This window comes from Equus caballus, chromosome 30 (assembly GCF_041296265.1).
Source record: "Equus caballus isolate H_3958 breed thoroughbred chromosome 30, TB-T2T, whole genome shotgun sequence".
NCBI lineage: Eukaryota > Metazoa > Chordata > Mammalia > Perissodactyla > Equidae > Equus > Equus caballus.
In genome coordinates, this window is record NC_091713.1 from 30,298,227 (window position 1) to 30,317,241 (window position 19,015).

General features: G+C 41.3%; 1 pseudogene; it reads left to right on the forward strand.

The window, feature by feature from the left end:
* The first annotated feature begins 4,204 nt into the window (after positions 1-4,204).
* LOC138921528 (small ribosomal subunit protein uS5 pseudogene) lies at positions 4,205-5,338 on the forward strand (annotated as a pseudogene).
* Positions 5,339-19,015: the final 13,677 nt, after the last annotated feature.

A 19,015-nucleotide genomic window follows, 5' to 3' on the forward strand; every position in this document is an offset into this window, starting at 1 on the left:
TTTGTTGTTGTGGTTGCTGTTATTTTAGATTCCACATATAAGTGAAATCATACAGTATTCTTTTTCCTCTGTCTGTCTCATTTCACTTAGCATAATACCATCTAGATCCGCCCATGTTGTTGCAAATGGGAGGGTTTCATTCTTTTCTCTGGCTGAGTAAGATTCTATTTTATATATATTCCACGTCTTTATCCATTCATTTACCAATGGACGCTTAGGTTGCTTCCATGTTTAGGCTATTGTAAATAATGCTGCAATGAACATAGGGGTGCATATATCTTTTTGAATTAGTGTTTTCAGTTTTTTCAGATAATACCCAGAAGTGGTGTTGCTGGGTCGTATGGTAGTTCTATTTTTAATTTTTTGAGGAACTGCCATACTCTCTCCCACAGTGAAAGTGATAATTCTTATCATTCTTGGTATTCCCACCCCCGAGAGCAGGCATGGCGTAGATTTGTGTGTGTGTGTTTAACTTACGTTCAATTAAAAAAAAAAATCCTAGGCGTAGAAAAGTAATTATAAATTGTATGTCCTCTGAATGCAGCTAAAGTTAACCCAAAGGATTCATTTCATATTAGAATTTAAGTCAAGAACCAAGAAAAAAGTAAGTATGCAATTACACAATTTACATAATTTTTTTCACTAAATGTTAATGTATTTCTTATAGTTAATGTTGTGAGTTCTGAGATCCATGCTCCTAATAGAATTCCTAGGCAGATGTTCAATATCTATCCCTAATTTACAAATCTTAACTTGAGCATTAGGCCCCTGTGTAATCCACACAACATTTAGTATAGAATGTTTGAACAGTTAACGCCCATCATTATCTGAACCTCAGGTGATATTTAGCGCATTGTGCAAGACATGGAGCGACAGGGAGTCCTTACTTTGGACTCTGCGGAGGAAGGAACTGTTTCCACCCACATGGCTTTAAATGACTCCCCATACTCTGGCCCTCGATATCACAGAGAGCAGCGTAACCCACATCTTGACAGGAAGCAAGAAAGAGAATATAATGCACAAAACATTTGGGTTAGAGAAAACGTCAGTTTGGGATTCTTGCAGCCATTCTTGAGAGCATTATTTAGGATATAAGCTGAGCTGTTCCTACAGAAAACCCCCAAAATATAGGGGTTTAAATGAGACAGAATCTTATTTCTCTCTCACGTAACAGAGAGTAAAGCAGGCGGGCAGTCCAGGGCAGGTAGCAGGCCCCCATCAGTGAGGCCATCCAAGGATCCTGGATCATGGGACGGCTTTGGCATCATCAACATGTGGCTTCTTTCTCTAGATCTAAGGCAGCTCCTTTAAGTGTCCCATCTCCCAGCCATCAAGAGGCGTGAAAGAGGGAATGAAAGGCAAGCCTCTTTTTTGTGTGGATGTGACCCAGAGGGTGCTCACATCACTTCCATTCACATCCCCTTGTGAACTTACATAGTCACGCTTTACTGCAAGAAACGTTGGGTAATGTGGTGTCTAGCTGTGAAGATTTGTGCCCTAAAATTGGTGGTGTCGTCCTTTCCTCTTCTCTCTCCCACCATCAGTGTGTAATCTATACGTGAGTTCTGATAGTTTGACTTCCAAACGCTTTCCATTATTCTCCATATTCCTAACAACACTCTACATCCCTTGCCTGGCCCACTACAATCACCAAACTGGTCTGCTTGCTTCTACTCTTTTTTTCTGTTTTTGAGGAAGATTAGCCCTTAGCTAACATCTGCTGCCAATCCTCCTCTTTTTGCTGAGGAAGACTGGCCCTGAGCTAACATCCATGCCCATCTTCCTCTACTTTATATGTGGGGTGCCTACCATAGCATGGCTTGACAACTGTTGCCATGTCGGCACCCAGTATCTGAACTGGTGGACCCCGGGCTGCTGAAGTGGGCTGGCCCTGCTTCCACTCTTGCTTCACTAAGCCATTCCTTACCTAAGTCACTGAATTTTAGATGTATAAACCAAATCTCATCACTCTTCTTTTTAAGCCCTTTAATGTCATCTTATTTCCACAGAATAAAGTCTAAACTCCTCACCATGAGCCATAAGACCCAGCAATGAATGATGCCCCATTCTCATACCACACTTTCGCCTTGTCATTATGTTCTGGCCACTAAGGCTTCCAATTTTTTCTAGAGGATGCTGATCCCTTCCTGACCTCAAGCCTTTAAACCCACCATTCCTTGTCCTGGAAAGACTTTTCGCTGGGATCTCTACATGGCTGGCTCACCCTCATCTCTTGGCACTAGGCGCAAATGTCGTCTATTCTGAGAATGTTTCCTGCCTGCCCTTTCTAAGCAGCGTGTCTTGTTCCCTGTTACTCTTTATCCCATGCCCTTGTTTATTTCCTTCATGGCACCTATGAAATTATATAACAATCCTCTTTCCTTACTTATTGATTGATTGATTGATTGGTTCCTCTCAGCAGTAAGTAATCGTCAGGAAGCAGTCTGATTTACCCCTGATTTTCACACTCTGGCACATAAGAACTCAATAAATGTCTGTTGAATGAGTGACTAAATGAATTCGGTGGATTTCATATGTCTCTTACAAATAAGAATCTGGTACCTATGGTGGAAAAATCCAGTAAAAAGAACCTTGGATTTGCCTCCTTTAGCTTCACATCTGACTTGGGTGTACATGTTACACCCGAGCCGTGAATTTATCAGCCTCAGTTTGTGTTTGAAGTTATGGCCATTCTCTGTAGTAGCTTGAATGGCGGCCTCCCAAAAAGTTATGTTTATGTCCTAATACCTGGACCCTGTGAATGTGACCTTATTTGAAAAAGAGTCTTTGCAGACTTAATTAGGTAAAGGATCTTGAGATGAGATCATCTTGGATTAAGTTGGTGGGCTCTAAATCCAATGACCTCTGTCCTTGTAAAGACGAGGGGAGATTTGAGAAATAGAGGAAAATGTTAGTGAAGACAGAGGCAGAGATTGCAGTTATGCAGCCACAAGCCAAGGAAGGCCTGGCTCTATAAGAAGCTGGAACAGGCAAAGGCAGACTTCTCCCGTAGAGTGTATAAATCTGTCCCGAATATACCATGGAAAGTATTAGACTGAAAAAATACTTGTTGTTTATCTGAAATTCTAGTTTAACTGGGCATTCTGCATTTTGATTTGCTAAATCTGACAATCCTACTCTAATCCAGAGAATATTGGAAAATAAAGAATTGGCTAGGAGTGATATATAGATTCTGCCAAGTAAGAACTGGCACCAAATTTTTTAAAAAGTCAATTAAGTAACTAAAGAAAGTGAAATTGGGGTCATGGGAGTTTTAAATATGCTACAAAATCCTGAAATTTTGCCCAGAAAAGTAACTAAGCAAAATGCTTGGAAATAGAAAAGATTTTAATGTTTTAAATCTGATCTAAAAGTATCTTGGAAGTGGGTCATTTGTTTCTTGTAACTGTAAAAAATAACAAAATTCCACCTATTCTTGACAATTTTTTTTTTTTTAAATCTCTCGGGAATTAGCATTGAATTAGGCACTGCCTCTTATTTCTACTACCCACAGTTTATTAGATGCAGCTTGAAAATGGGTAAATTAAAACACAGGAATTAAAAAAAAATTAGACTGAAAACAGGTTTGGATGAAGCCCGTTAAAATAGGTTCTTTCCTAGCGGCCTGCAGGTGTTTCCAGCCATGAGCGAGAAGCCTCAACAGGCCCCTTTGTCCTTCTCACGCCTCAGGAACAACTAATATCACCCAGGAGGTAAAATTCCTCTCTCTAAATTTCTTCTGTTTAAATTTTGTATTCTTAACGTTCATAATTACCTTCTTTTTTTTTTTTTTACCTTGTGAGTTTTTAAGCACAAATATCATGTAGGCTGTTAAATAAGTAATTCAACCCATTTCAGCATCAACTGAACAAGCAGATGGGATGAGGGCTGCAGTGAGGAGAGAGAGAGAAAGAATGAAAATAGAGTAAGAGAATTACCCCAATCCATAGTGTATTTAATGAAAGACTAAGTGAATTGGGTGTATTCCACGTGTCTCTTACAAATAAGAATCAGGGGCCGTGGTGGGCAAACCAGGTCAAATGAAACTCCTGTGCAGAGACTTTCCTCTATTAGCTTTATTTCGGACTCCAGTGTACCAAATGAGAAACCGGAGCAAGGACAACCTCACCTCCCCAGTTGCAACTGAAGAAATTAGACTCTATAGGAAGAGGGAAGTCCACTTTGAACAAACAATAAACGGCCGATGACGCAGGTGCTGCGCAATGTCCTGGAAGCCCCCGGAGTCCCCAGATGCTCCTGGAGGCCCTGGATGATCCTCACCCTCCCCCCGCCCCGCCCCGGCCCCAGTGCTCCTAGAGGCCCGTGATGTTCCTGGAGGCCAGGATGCTCCCAGAGGTCCACCACACTCCAAGATGCTCCTGGGGGGCCCACAGATGTTCCCAGATGTTCCTGGAGGCTGGGATGTTCCCAGATGTTCCTAGGAGCCCCAGATGCTCCCGGGGGCCAGGACACTCCCAGAGGTCCGGGATGCTCCGGGGTCCCTGGAATGGGAGGCAGTGGCGGCTTGCACGCAGGTTTCTGGCAGCAGCGTTCTGGGTGGGGGCTGAGGCCACAGAGCTCGCAGAGGCAAGCTCGAGGACAAGGAGTGGATCCCTGTCACTAAGGTGGGCCGCCTGGTCAGGGACATGAAGATCCAGTCCCTAGAGGAGATCCATTCCTTCTCCTGCCCATCAAGGAATCTGAGGTCAGTGACTTGCTCCTGGGGTGTCCCTTCTGGACGAGGTTTTGAAGATTATGTGGGTGCGAAAGCAGACCCGAGCTGGCCAGCAGACTAGGCTCAAGGCATTTGTCCCCATCGTGGATTACCAGGGACGTGTGGATATGGATGTTAAGTGCTCCAGGAGGCATCCATGTCATCCATGGCGCCATTATCCTGCGAGCTGTCTGTCATCCCCCAGTGGCAAGGCTGATGGGAACGAAATGGGTAAGCCCCATGTCATCCATGCAGGGGGACAGGTGCTGTGGCTCTGTGCTGGTGCGCCTATCCCCACCCAAGGAGCACTGGCGGCCTCTAGGCCCCTATCCCAAGAAGGTGCTACTGATGGCCGGCATTGACAACTGCTGACATCAGCCAGGGACTATACCCCCTGGACCACTCTGCCAAGGCCACCTTTGATGCCATCTCCAAGACCTCCAGCTTCTCACCCCTGACCTCTGGAAAGAGAGCGTGTTCACCAGGTCTTCATACTAGGAATGCACTGATCATCTTGTAAAGACCACCCCAGTCTCCGTGCAGAGGACTCAGGCCCCAGCCATGGCCACCACATAGTTTCTATACAAGAAAAATAAAGTAATTAAGCCTGTTTAAAAAGAAAAAGGAGGGAGGCCTGTGTGTGTGTACTGGGGGGGACATGGGAAGGTAGTGTAGGTAAAGAAAGTAGAGATTTTCCAAAGAAGCATCACAGGAGAAAAGCAGAGAATTTGGGAACAATTTTCTACCAAAGACAGAGCAATAGGGAGTCACTGATCAGTGCCAGAAGAAGTTTCTGGAGGGCTTGATATTCATTCATTAACTTATTCCTCCATCATTTATAAGCTACTCAGTCTGTGTCAGGAATTGGGTTAGATGTGGGGTTTCTCCAGGGAAAAAGCGTTAGTCGCTGACTTTAGAGAGTGGACCGCAGAGAGAGAGGAGAAGGACATGATGAAAAAGAAGTAGAATAAGGTCTAAGAGCTGTCACCATTCAAGTGCTTATAGGGTGGAGAGAGCATGCAAAGGAGATGGGTGTGGAAGGGAGGGAAGAGAAAGTGGGTATCAGAGTCTTTACCATGCTGGTACCCAGATTAAACTTCAGTGATTTATTAGCTTAGAGAAAGCTGTTCTCTGAGGTTAAGCACGTGTTTTAAGCTTCTGAGAATATTAACTAACATAATCGTATTCACGAACAGATACCCTTTACCAGGTGCCTCTTACATGCCAGGCTCCGTCTACATATTATGTTAATCCTCACAATAACCTTATGAAGTAGAGATTCTTACCCCATTTTACAGATGAGGATGCTCCAGGTCAGAGGGTTTGAAGAATTATCTAGATTAGCGCAGTTGCTGAAGCAAAAGGCAAACTCTTGATTGCTTTGTCTTCCATTTTGCCTTGCTGCTTGTGCACTCGAAAATATGTGTATTCATAGTTGCTCCAGCATGTCCTACTTAAATGGTTCATGATTTAAGAATTAAATCTCAGTTGTTTTAATGAAGAGAAACCTATTTCCTTGATAAAAGTAAAAGTTGATACTCTCTGATTTTTGTGGCTCTGCTCCCTGAGAGAGCATCACAGTCTATGTGATGTTCAAGGCCAGCTTTCATGGAAAATCCCCAAACGGAAATACAGTTAGCAGAGAATGCAGTGTATTGATTCAGCATACAAATCAAAAACGTTATATTTATTACCCACAAGGATAAACGAATCCGATCAACATGACTTTTGATATTTAGGTGTCTTTTTGCTGCATCTACCTATGTCATTAAGAGATGGCTTCTACAGGCGTCTTTTGGGTAGGACGGCTGTGGGTGGGTCAGGGCAGCGGCTCTGAAGCGTGCTTTGGGGCAGTGCTCCTCCAGCATTAATGTACTTTGTGGTGCCCTGAGGAGCTTATGAATCTCCAGGTCTGAGCTGGGGCTGACATTCTGCATTTGTCAATGTAGATGCTCCTGGCTGATGATCCACAGACCGCACTTTGCACAGCAAGGGCTCTGGAGGGAATGGAGACCATCCGTCTGATTTAGAACCTGCCTTGATCTCATAAGCCCATATGACTTGGCCGACTTATTAGAAAATAATTATGGAGTGCCTGCAACATATAGACACTGTGCACGTTCCAGAAGATATATATGTGAAAAAGTATAATTGCTGTGTATTCTAGATACGCACCTCTGTATGTGAGAGTGGCGAGGAAAGAGGGAAAGATATTATTTTTTTATTCTTGCTTGCATTGTGTCAAAAGTTGCAATAAGTATATATATTTTTTCTCATTAAAATAAAAAAGTTAAGAGGAGTGTATATTGTAGTTGGGAAGAGAAACAATTAACACATAACATGTTAAGGCAATATTAAGTGTTACTATGAGTATGTGGGGGAGACTCTCACTCTGGGACTTTTATTTTTGCTTTATTGTTTTGGTGAGGAAGATTGTCCCTGAGCTAACATCTGTGCCCATCTTCCTCTATTTTATATGTGGGATGCTGCCACAGCGTGGCTTGATGAGCCGTGCATAGGTCCGCACCCAGGATCCAACCCTGTGACCCCCAGCCCACTGAAGTAGAGTGCAGAACTTAACCACTATGCCTCTGGGCTGGCCCTGGGACTTTTAACTTTATTCTAAAACAAATGGGGATACATTAGAGGTATTTTTGGGGAGTGGAAACATGATTACATTTGATTTTAAAATGATAGTTTAGAATTGAGACTGATTTGCAGAGAATAAGGCTGGAGGCAGGTAGAGCGGTTAGAAGGCTGTCGCTATAAACTGGGAAAGTCGAGGTTGAAAGAAGGTAGTGGATTTGAAAAGGAGAATCAGATAGTGATAGATTGCACGTAGGGAATGAAGAAAAGAGAAAAGCCCAGGATGACTCCCGGTTTTCTTGTGTGGGCAGTTGAATGGATGGTGGTCCTGTTCATTGAACACTAGAGGAAGAGATTTTGGGTTTGAAGTCAGAATGGCGCCTCTAAGTTAAGAGGTCCAGTGGGTCATTGCAGATAGAGGTGTAGGACTGAGGAGAGGTGCGTGGGCTGGAAATAAAGACTTGGATGATGATTGAAGCCATGACACTAGTTAAGCTTATCTAGGGGAAATATCTATTGCTGAGGCTTCTTAGCTGGAGAGCACATGCGTGGGCTTCAGTGAGTCCTGAACCTTCACAGTTTGTTTGATAAATTTAACTTTTATGTGCATTTTTCTGGGGACGACGATTCTGAGGTTTTGTGAAATTCTCAAAGGGGCCTTTTGCTCTGACGAGCTTAAGAACCATGAAGGTGGAGGGTGAAGACAGATCAGGATGGAAACTGAGACACTGACAATAAGGCCTGGTGTCTGGAACACTGGGCCACAAACACTGCTGAGGTTTGGGGGTAGAAATAACAAATTAGGAGTGAGAGGACTAATGAGCATTTAGTTGAATTTCAAGCCTGGGGATTTTTGGAGAGACTATTCTTAGAATTTCCCAAAACCTAAAAATTTCCAATTACATCCTCAGTAGAGAAAATTAATAAATGCAATCCCTTTAGTATAAAGAATTCTTGTCCACAGAACGTGTAATTGCTTTTTATTCATTAGGCTGTATGGAGTAAGATGAAAGCAGAGACCAGCCTTGGCTTCACCTGGTAAAATTAAGATAAAGGATCAAATGTCCTTTGAAGTACAAATAGAATATTCATTTTTGATTCATGTTCTTGCAAATACATTATGTTTTGGAAGCTTTTCACACCAGGTGGGCTCAGAATAACTGAAGCCTGATCCTGTATCTATCTTGTTTTTTTTTTTAACACTAACAACACTTTAACTTTGTCATCACAACTCAATTTGCTACTTGTCTTTATAGGTTTAGGGGAGAAACTCAGGAACTTTGTTAGTGAGTGCTAAAAATAGATGATACCAGTAACCAGGAAAGAGAAGGCATAGGACTCTCTGTCATCAATAATTTTCTGACCGGACTATTTACTCATTGGCCAAATATTGTGTTTCTACCCCAGTTGATCATCTTTGTGTTGGTAACTGCGTTAGTTTTCTATTGCTGTATAACAAATGAGCCCCAAACCTAGTGGTGTAAAACAAGCAGTTATCCCATGGTTTCTGTGGCTCAGGATTTTGAGGGTGGCTCAGCTGGGTGATTCTGGCTTGGGGCCTCTTGGGAGGTTGCAGTCGAGATGAAGGTTGGGGCTACAGTCATCTGAAGACTTCGCTGGGCCTGAGGATCTGATTCCCAAGATGGCTCATTAACATGGCTGTTGGCAGGAAGCCTTAGTTCCTCGTCACATGAACGCCTCTGTAAGATGCTTGAGTGTCCTCATGACACAGCACCTAGCTTCCTCCAGACTGAGTGATCCAGAAAAGCAAGATGGAAGCCTTGATGTCTTTGGTGACTCAGCCTGGAAGTCATACTCTGTCATTTCTGCAACATCCTCTTGGTTCCAAATGTCTATTCTTTGCAATGTGAGAGACCATACAAGGTTGTGACTACCAGATGGCAGAGATTGTTGAGGGCCCTCATGGAAGCTGGCTACCCCAATAATGAAGGCTATCTTTTATTATTATTTTATTTTTATTTATTTATTTGAGGAAGGTTAGCCCTGAGCTAACATATACTGCCAATCCTCCTCTTTTTGCTGAGGAAGACTGGCCCTGAGCTAACATCCGTGCCCATCTTCCTCTACTTTATATCTAGGATGTCTGCCACAGCATGGCTTGATGAATGGTGTGTAGGTCTGCACCTGGGATGCAAACTCGTGAGCCCCCGGCTGCCGAAGTGGAACATGCACACTTAGCTGCTAGGCCACCAGGCAGGCCCTGGAAACTATCTTTTGAAATAAATATTCCCCTGGAGTACTGAGATTATAAATTCCATTAAAACTATCATCACCGCTACTACCACCACCAAGCATGCTGCCTTATATTTTTCCAGTTTTGTTGAGACATAATTGACATATAACACTGTATAATTTTCAGTATACAATATAATGATTTGATGTATATATATAATGAGAAATGATTACTATACTAAGTTTAGTTAACATCTGCCACCCATGCGTACTGCTTTAGAGAAATGTCAAAAGTCTGCATAATCACTAATTAAGATTGAGATAGTTAGGTCATGGGATAAATCTGATGTCAATAACATTGCTTTAGCCGTGAAGAGAAGCAGTACCTATGAATTTTGACTTCCACTTTTAACGTAGCCAGTGACCTCTAAATTGGGAACCTTTCTCCTTGTGAGTCAGCTTTAATGCATGGTAGGGCCAAGCAAAGTTAGGGTTCAGCAGAATAGTTAATGGATATATTTTCAGTAGATTGAATTTGGCAAGGTCTCAGTTGCTTTTAGTCAACAATTTCTCCCCATGAGGATTAAGCCTTTGTTTCATGAAAAATAATTACTCCATCTCTCTCTAATCCATACGATCTATAAAAGGCTAGTCTATGAAAAGTATTCCCGTATAAGAAATTCCATAACCCTTTGAAAAGTCTTCCGTGTTTCTCTTCCTTTTTGAGCTTCCAAAAATGCTACTCTTTATTCAACATTCCTTATTCAAATATGGTTAAATTCTAAGACAGCTTGTGCCAAATTGTAAACTTAGGATTAATGTAGGTTGTGAACTTAGCAAGATGCTCTTTAAACGTCCCATTAGTGGTTAATAAAGACATAAAGTACAAAGGAGGACTCAGAATAGAAGATGGTCTCGAGGGCAGGGTTAGACCTCATTCTGTAACCTCTCTCTAGCAGCTACTTCCGGCAGCTGTCTTGGGCCACATGACAGGGAGTCACTCCATTCTGTAAGCATGACAGTCACTTCCAGGAGCTCTCATGGGCATGGATGGAGATCTTTCAAACATGGTGGATTCCATCCTTTTGTATCTGGAGGAAGAAGTTAATTAACAGGACAGTGTGTGGGGAGAGATGTCTTCTGAGGTCCTTGCTAGCCTGTATGTTAGTGAAGATTAAGGAGCACCCTTCTGAAATTTAGAAAGCAATCTTGGTTATGGTTTTATGGTAGTTTTTTGTTCTTTCAAGTGACTTAAGTGCTAGTTGTATTTGAGAACAGTTTGATTTTACCCCCTGAGGAATAAATCAAGGAGACAGGGGCATTTAAAATGGGCGATCTAGGGAGCAAAGCAGCGTTGACTAAATCTCGAACACTCCAGGGACCCTGCTTGTGTTGATTCTGGAATGTAGAGGTGCAGCTACATTCGCTTTAACTTCAGATTATTACACAGAAATTCACACCTGTTTTTATCCCTTTATTGATAAAATAATGCAAATATGCCTCAAATTCTAATGGGAAACCAACTCCCTCTTTGAAGAATTTACTGCCCGTTTTGTGAGTAGGGTAGTTGTACGATTCTAGAAAATGTTACCTGAGTGACTCTTAGAACACATCGATAAAGTAGAAGAGTGGCAAGCAGGAGCTCTCGCATCTGTCCCTGCAGGTAATTTAATCAAGGTCACAGTTACTCATAGACGAGGAGCTGCATGAGGTAAATATTGGTTGAATAAATGGATAAGACAGTAGCTTCAAGGAGACTGTTGCCTGAAAAGGCAAATAAGATATGTACAAAAGGACCTGTAAGTGCTAAAAGATAATTACAAACCTTTACGATGACTCCGCAGAAGAGGAGTTTCTCTCACTTGGAGAAATCTGGGAATGATTCAGGCAGCTTGGGCGTGTTGAACCTTTCTCCAGCAATGCTCTATAGCTGAACCCTGGCAGTTGGTTTATCAACTAGGCGACTAGTGAGGATCATCTGTCCTTGCCCTTTTGAACCCAGGAGATTTCCCGGGTTGGATAAGCCCAGTTGGGTGAAAGGTTACAGGCCTGTGGATTCCAGAGAGCTAGTGACGACATCACTGAAATGGTTGAGATCCGCAGTGGCCAGCAGGCGAGCCATCTTGGAGGGGTGTGGTAGTTGGGAGAGGAAAGGACGCAGATTCAGTGAGCTTTAACTAGGGTTTTATTACAGAGGCGTGATTGGTTGAGCTTAAGCCCCAGCCCCTCTCTGCTTCCTGGAGGCTGGGCTGATATCACCTCACCCAAAGTCCCAACCCTCTAATTACAGGGTTGGTCTTTGGTGTGTCAAGGCCCCATGCTGAGTCATTTCCTTAGTATAAACTATCTAGGGGTCCCCTGTGTGACTTCATGAGCATAAACCAGTAGGGCTCCCTATAAATCCTAAAGACACTGGTCTATCTGCTTAGGGATCATTTGGCGCTAGAATCTTTCTTGGATAAGGGATATATTTCTTCCCTATCTCATTTCCCCTTCCCCCGCCTGCCTCCTGTCTACTGTATTTTTTCAATTTTAATTATTTTAAATCATGAAATTCATTCAGATCAGATCTAAAGAGTCGTCTTGTGGGAACATCAATATGCTGATTCATTGGTGTTGTCACCCCTACTTTTATGGTCACGATGGTGATTCAGGTCACGGTGGGCTGCAGTAAAGTGATGACAGCGTCATTATGATGGCGAACGTTGAAAGAGATGGTGAAGATCCTGTGAGCTGGTAAAATCTGATGGCTAGAAATGTTTTTATTCTGCTTTCACTGTTTTTAAAAAATGGTTTGTGTAAACATTTGTTATTCAATGGTGATTTAGTATAAATTCGTACTAGCATATATTGACTGTAAGATACATGTAACACTCTATTTTCAAGATAAAGTAAGATGAAAACCAGAAAATCTATGACAATATCTGTATCTGTCATCTATTTAGCTATAGATAGCTAGCTAGATAGTTATAAACTACTGTACATAAAGACGAGTAGAATGAATAAAATGTGAAAAATCTTATAACACTCATTGATTACAATAATTAAAAAAATGTTACTTGGGTTTGGAAGACATTTTTAGGACCCCATAAAAGTTTTTAATGGTATCGGTAGTGAAGTTTGTTTTTATTTTTTCCTCTGAAAGAACATAACCCTAAAAATATTCTTTATTACTTAAATTTCTTATATTCTTCCTACTCAGACATTGGTCTTGCAACAACCTCCTACTTGCAGAAGAGCATTTCCTACATGATTCTTGTGAGATGACACAGGGTCCTGCAGTCAAGTATGTTTGGGAAGTACCGGGGTATTTTTCACAGTTAAAAACACACTAAATTGTCTTGTGAATATCCAAGGCTAAGGAATAAATAGCATGCGGCATTTTACAAATGTATCTGCCCATGCAATTCTTTCACAGTGGAATATCCACTAATGCCCCCGGGAACACCAAACAGGGCAAAAATTTCCAACAAACAAACAAGGAAACAAATAAAACCCCCCAAACTCAAAACGCACGTCTCAAAGTAGCCCCTAACCAAAGACACACACAGCATTCTGGACGTTTTCACACACAAACGATTTGACTTATGTTTCCCAAGCAGTTCTTAATACTTTGGCTATTTCATTTCCTAGTTAATATTTTTTGAAAGATCGAGGTAGGATAGATGTAGTGTGAAATAATTATCAAAAGCCAAAACATCAGCAAGACTTAACAAGAGTCTAATGCTGAACGAGGAAGCAGAAATACAAAAAACGGACATAGAACTTTATTTTTGCAAAGAGTATAACAATAGATGTTCATGGTATGACTCTGGCATTAAGGAAAAGTTAGGTTATGTTTATGATCTTTGTATAAGAACTCATTTTTGGAAAGGTATCTGTAAAATGGTTTAAAAAATCCTCTGTTTAACATTTTTGTTTTGCTGGTAAACTTCAGTTATCTGGAAAATTACTTTATTACTAACAGTGCCAGGTTATGAAGGGGAGATGCAGCTGTGATGGGGAGGAGAAAGAACTATGATGAAGAAACCGGAGCCACTCATCAGCTTTGTCACTTTGGATACAACTTTCAGTTTCTTGGAACCTCACTTTTTTCAGATGTAAAATAGAGATGGCAATGTCTGCTTCCCGGGATTATTGTGCGAATAAAATGAGACCAAATATATGAAATCATCTAGCACTCACTTGGAAAACACAAGACTATAATAAAGATTCTTTAAAAAATTATTGGCTATTGGGGTCAGCCCAGTGGGGTAGTGGTTAAGTTCACATCTTCTGCTTTGGCAGCCCAGGGTTCACCGATTCGGATCTCTGGCACAGACCTACTCACTGCTCATCAAGCCATGCTGTGGTGACATCCCACACAGAAGAACTAGAAAGACTTGCAACTGGGATGTGCAGCTATGTACTGGGGCTTTGGAAGGAGAAAAAAAAGAGGAAGATTGGTAACAGATGTTAGCTCAAGGCCAATCCTTCTCACCAAAAAAAACCCCCCTGAAAATCCAGTAAAAAAAAATTTACTGTTGTTATTCAAAATCTAGAAAGTGCCTGAATCATTTAATTTTCCTAAGCCTTTATCTGTTGATGATCCAGCAGGTTTTGAGTTTTTAAAAAAAGTGAACTGTGGTTAACAGGGCCAAATACTGAAGGATGGTGGGAAGATGAGGTCTGAGAAAGGAACCCGATTTAGCGATTATTGGTGATTTTGAAGAGAGCGACTTCATGAGTGGTGAGGGTAGAGCCCAGATTGCAGGATGTGAGTATCAACAAGGAATTCCTTTAAGAAGCTGGGAGGAGAAGGAGAGGAGAGAGAGACAGGGCAGAAGACTGAAGGGTACTAAGCAAGGGATTTTGTTTTTCCAGATTGGGAGAAGACAATATCCTTCAATTTCTTGAAGGTCAAGAAGAATAAAGAGGAAGACAGTGGAGAGAGTACAGGTACAGGTATGAAATCAGATCTGTTTCAAGTTCAGGCTTAGTCACTAATTTCCAGTGTAACCTTGGGCATCATCTTCAGCCTCTCCGAGTCCTGGTGAAATGGAGCTGCTAATCTCTGCCTCGTCTTCATGACTTTGGGGCAAGGATCGTTTGAAATAAAGCCTATAAAACACCTTGAAAAGGATAGCGTATGTTATCATACAAAATAAGTATAAAGCCATCTTTTCAGAGGATGGTTTCGCCATATCCCAGACACCTACCTTGATGGCCGAGGCTATGAAAATTTTCTTGGACTGTTTATGAAGGGCAAGCCTGACTTTGGGGAAGTGATTATTGATCCGAGTTGAATTGATCCAGCACTAACATGGCAAATGCACTTTTAGATTACAAGGCGCGTCACCCCCTCCTGTTTGCAAGCTCAGGACCCTTCTCAGCTCTCTTCGGACATGCTAACTTGGTTCTTGTTTTCATTACCTACCAACTCCTGTGCAGCCTGTCACTTCTGTGTTCTTCATCTCACACCGTTGAACCATACCTCTCAGCAATTCTCTGACTGAAAAAGCTGCCTGCTCTTTGTTTCCACTGCGGTAAAATGGTCCCCTCTTAAGGCCCATTTACACGAGGAGGAAAAAAAGACTGTTGAGAAATCTAGAGTCAAATGTAGCTTTTTCAAACCATGTTGTGTTTTGAACACTGTAGTATCAACAGTGTCAAAAGTTAAATTTTTTATTTTAAGCAGAGGGACTGTGAAAGCTCTTCTGGAGCCTGAGGACGTTAAATATAAGCCCTTAAATTCTGATTTAGTTTACACTTCAGCTTTCGAATTTATTTTTGGCACCGTGTATATTATGCGGGGCCAAGGGAAAAAAAAATATTTTCAAAGAATTGTAAACTCTTGGATTCGTTCCTCAACCAGGCAGCATGCTAGACCTGGGGAGACAGAGATGAACAAGACAGGGGCCGGCCCCATGGCCGAGTGAGTGGTTGAGTTCACATGCTCCACTTTCGCGGTCCAGGGTTTTGTCAGTTAGAATCCTGGGCATGGACATGGCACTGCTCATCTAGCCATGCTGAGGCGGCGTCCCACGTAGCAGAGCCAGAAGGACCTACAACTATGTACTGGGGGTGCTTTGGGGAGAAGAAGGAAAAAAAAATGAACAAGACGTTATGTTGTTCCCAATGAACTTTGGCATATAGGAGAATAATTCCAGTTCAGAATGATAAATGCTATGGCAAAGATGTGTGTAAAATCTAGAGATGGTATAAAGGAGAGCCATGGAAACCGTGTAGGGGAGCAGACATGGCCAGTGGTGAGTTGAGAGGATTAAACAGCAGAATCTCACGTCTCACACATGGCTTGCGGGATGGGGGACTTTTAATAAGTTGGGTAAGTGGGGGGCCCAGAAGGACAGTGTGACCAGAAGGACAGTGTGACCAGGAGGACTTTTAAATTTTGTTTTTGGCTTTAATCTTTAATTTTTTTTCTACAGCTTGATTGGGGTAAAATTGACATATAATCAACGGCACGTATCTAGATATATTTTGACCTATTTCTGTACCTGTCAAATCATCACCACAAGCAAGATAATGAACATACCCACCACCCAAAACATTTCCTGTGTCCTTTGGTAATCTGTCCTTTTGTCCCTTTTTTCTCCCTCTCTGAAGTAACCACAGATCTGCTTTCTGGCACTTTAGATTAGTTTGCGTTTTCTAGAATTTCAGGTAAGTGGAATCATACAGTCTGCACTCATTTTTCATCTGGCTTCTTTCACACACCAAAATTATTTTCATCTTCATCCATGTCACCATGTGTATCAATATTTCATTTCTTTTTTTTCTTTTTTGTTTTTGAGGAAGATTAGCTCTGAGCTAACATCTACTGCCAATCCTGTTTTTGTCGAGGAAGATCGACCCTGGGCTAACATCTGTGCCCATCTTCCTTTATTTATATTTGGCATGCCTGCCACAGCATGGCTTCATGAGCAGTAGGTATGTCCGTGCCTGGGATCCGAACCAGTGAACCCTGGGCCGTTGAAGCGGAGGGTGTGAACTTAACTGTTATGCCACTGGGCCAGCCCTTCTTGTTTCTTTTTTTTGCTTAGTAGTGTTGCATTGTATGAATATGCCACACTTTGTTTATCCATTTACCTGTTGATGGACATTTAGGTTGTTTCCAGTTTTGGGCTATTGAACCTAAAGTTGTGAATATTCCTGTGCAAGCTTTTATAAGGGCATACATTTTCATTTCTCTTGGGTAGAAAGAAGTGGATTGAAGGCTTAATTTTTTTTTTTTTTTTGAGGCAGATCAGCCCTGAGCTAGCATCTGCCAATCCTCCTCTTTTTGCTGAGGAAGACTGGCCCTGAGCTAACATCCATGCCCATCTTCCTCTACTTTTTATATGTGGGACGCCTGCCACAGCATGGCTTGATGAGTGGTGCTACGTCCGCACCTGGGATTCGAACAGGCGGACCCCAGGCCGCAAAAGCGGAACGTGCGTACTTAACCACTATGCCACTGGGCTGGCCCCTAAAGGCTTAATTTTTAAAGAAACTACCAAGTTGTTTCCTGAAGTGGTTGTACATTTTACGTTCCCACTAGCATTGTATGAGAAGTTTCAGTTCCTCCATATCCTTGCCAACACTTGTTATGGTTAGTCTTTTTAAAAATTATAGCCATTCTGACAGATGCATATTGGTATCTCACGTGATTCTATCTTGCATTTCCTTGATGTCTAATTGTGTTGAACATCTTTTCATGTGCTAAGAGCCATTTGTATATCTCCTTTGGTGAAGTGTCTATTCAAAGTTTTGCCTGTTAAAAAAATTAGATTGTTTCTTAGCATCGAGTTTTAAGAGATCTTTATATATTCTGGGTATGTCTTTTATCAGACATATGATTCGCAAATAGTTTTTCCTTATTTGTGACTTTTCAGTCTTAGCTGTGTCTTTCAAAGAACAGAAGGTTGTAATTTTGATCATTTTAATTTATCAATATGTTGTTTTTTAAAACAGCTTTATTGAAGTATAATTGATATACAAGGAGTTGCACATACTTAATAAATACAATTTGATGAATTTGGACATTATGCAAACGTCTTTGATACCATCACCACAATCAAGGTAATAGACATTTCCACCACCTCCCAGAGTTTCCTTGTGTCTTTTTTTCTTTTTTTAGTAACAACACTTAATGTGAGATTTACCCTTTTAACACATTTTGAAGCACACAGCACTGTATCGTAAAGTATAGGCATCGTGCCGTATAGCAGATCTCTGCAACTTATTCCTCCAGCATAACCGAAACTTTATACCCATTAACAACTCCCTCTTTCCCCCTCCTTCCAGCCTCTGGCAAACCATTGCATTCTCTGCTTCTATGGGTTTGACTATCTTAGATGCCTCATATAAATGGAATCGTGCAGTATTTGTCCTTCTGCAACTCGCTTATTTCACTTAGCATAATGTCCTTCAGTTTTATCCATGTTGTCACAAATGGCAGGATTCCCTTCTTTTTTAAGGCTGGATAATATACCATTGTATGTATATACCACATTTCTGTATCCATTCATTTGTCAATGGACACTTGGGTTGTTTCCATGTCTTGGCTATTGTGAATAGTGTTATAGTGAACATGGGAATGCTGATATCTCCTTGAGATCCTGATTTCAATTCTTTTGGGTGTATATCAAGACATGGAATTGCTGGATCATATGGAAGTTCAATTTTTAATTTTTTGAGGAATTTCCATATTGTTTTCCGTATCTGCTTCAAGTTTGTTCTTTTCTGGATGGTGCTCTTTGTGTATATACAAAAGCTTTGCCTAAGCCAAGATTACAGAAACTTTCTCCTGTGTTTTCTTCTAGGAGTTTTAAAGGTTCAGGTTTTAAATTCAGGTTTGTGATCCATTGTGAGTTAATTTTTATGTTTGGTGAGGCATGGATTGAATTTTTTTCATTAGATATTCAATTGTTCCAGCACTATTTATTGAAAAAGCTATCCTTTCTCCACTTAAATTGCCTTTGCGCATTTGCTAAGACTCAGTTGTCCATATATGCGTGGATTTATTTCTGGATATTATAACATGTTGCATCGATTTATTTGTCTATGTTTAAGCCAATACCATAGTATCTTGATTACTGTAGCTTTAAAATAAGTCTTGGAATCAGATAACATTAACTTTCCAACTTTGTTCTTTTTACAAGTTGTTTTTTGGCTATTCCAGGTCCTTTGCATTTTCATATGAATTCTGAAGCAGTTTGTCAATATCTACAAAAAAGTCTGCTGAGATTTTGGTGTGATTGTGATGGGCTAGAAATCAATTTGGGAGAACTGAAATCTTCCCAACCCTGAGCGTTCCACCTCATTACATGGTGCGTCTCTCCGTTTACTTCAGTCTTCTTTAATTCCGCTAGCAGTGTTTTGTAGTTTTAAGTGTACAGGTCTTTCTCATGTTTTGGCAGCTTGGTTTATCCTTCAGCATTTCATGTTTTTTGATTCCATCTTTTTTAAAAAATAGGAATTTTTAAAGACTATTTGAAGTTCAAAGCAAAATGAAGCTGAAAGTGCAAGCAGTTTCCATAT